The 1,374-nt window shown below is 47.4% G+C and overlaps 1 pseudogene; it reads right to left on the bottom strand.

The window, feature by feature from the left end:
* Positions 1-296: 296 nt before the first annotated feature.
* LOC103729203 lies at positions 297-1,025 on the bottom strand (annotated as a pseudogene).
* Between the last annotated feature and the right edge of the window lie 349 nt (positions 1,026-1,374).

The following is a 1,374-nucleotide window of genomic DNA, read 5'->3' as shown; positions in this document are numbered from 1 at the left end:
AGCATCCCAAAGATGAAGCACACGATCTGCTTAGCTAGATAAGGTGGCACACACGCTGCACCACTCGCATCACAGGACAGTTGCCTATAAAGCTAGGCTTCTTGGCGGGACATGGCACACACCTTTCATCTCAGCACTTGGGAGGCAGAGGCAGGCAGATCCTTGTGAGTTCGAGGCCAGCCTGGTCTACATAGCGAGTTCCAGGACAGCTGGGGCTACAAGGAGACCCTGTCTCAAAAAGCCAAAAAAAAAAAGAACAGCCTAGACTTCTGACTCAGGGCTCCAGCTTCATTTTCTCACAGGTTGTCGTCTTCATCTGGGAGGGCAATCGCCTGAGCCACCTCTAAATCATGCTGATACTGTGCTGCCATGACCACCTCTGGTGGGGCAAGAGCAGATTTGGCAACAAAGTCCAAGTTAGAGTCTCCAGTGAACTTTCTGGTAAGCCAGAGGAAAGGCTTTTCAAAGTTGAAGTTACTTTTGGCAGAAATGTCATACTACTTACGATTAAGATTCTTCTTTCTGTGGAAGACAATAGATTTTACCTTCACTTTCCTGTCCTTAATATCCACTTTGTTGCCACACAACTCAATGGGAATGTTTTCGCAGAGACTTACCAGATCTTTATGCCAGTTAGGCACATTTATGTAAATAACTCTTGATGTTACATCAGACATTATAATGGCACACTGAGCTTGGACGTAGTAGCCATCGCACAGGCCCGGGAACTTCTCCTGGCCAGCAGTGTCCCACACATTGAACTTGATGGGCCCCAGGTTGGTGTGGAACACGAGTGGGTGCACCTCGACTCCCAGGGTGGCTACATACTTCTCGAATTCCCCCGTCAAGTGGCACATCATGAATGTTGTCTTCCTGGTGCCACCGTCGCCCATCAGGACGAGCTTGAACTGGACCTGTTGCTCTCCCTGCCCAGCTATCACAGCGATCCTGCAGGAAAGAACAGTTGCCACATGTGTGCTCCACAAGCGCCCAGGAAGGCGGGATGTGGCCATTGAGGAGGCCATGGGGAAAGGTAAGGTGGCAGAGGGCAGAGGCCCCACCAGCTCCCTCCTCGCAGGCCTGCGCCCGCCCAGGACCCCCACCCCCACCCCAACGCCCAGCCCTCTCCTTAAATTCTTTTTTTAAAAAATTATTTATTTAATAACCACATACTTAGAAGAAGCATTTTATTACATCAGCATTGACATTCAATAACAATTTTATGAGCTAGGCTGCATCTCTTACAAAATTGGCTGTACATTTTTAGGTTTACAGTTGATTTATTACAGTTATACAATACTGTACTCCGTATAAACCCTATAAGACATAAAAATAAATGAGGTTTTAACCTTTAAAAAAGATCTCCATTTCATT

This window comes from Nannospalax galili, unplaced genomic scaffold (assembly GCF_000622305.1).
Source record: "Nannospalax galili isolate Female #2095 unplaced genomic scaffold, S.galili_v1.0 scaffold151, whole genome shotgun sequence".
Taxonomy (NCBI): domain Eukaryota; kingdom Metazoa; phylum Chordata; class Mammalia; order Rodentia; family Spalacidae; genus Nannospalax; species Nannospalax galili.
The sequence above is the reverse complement of the archived record's forward strand: the minus strand, read 5'-3'. Positions and strand labels throughout refer to the sequence as shown.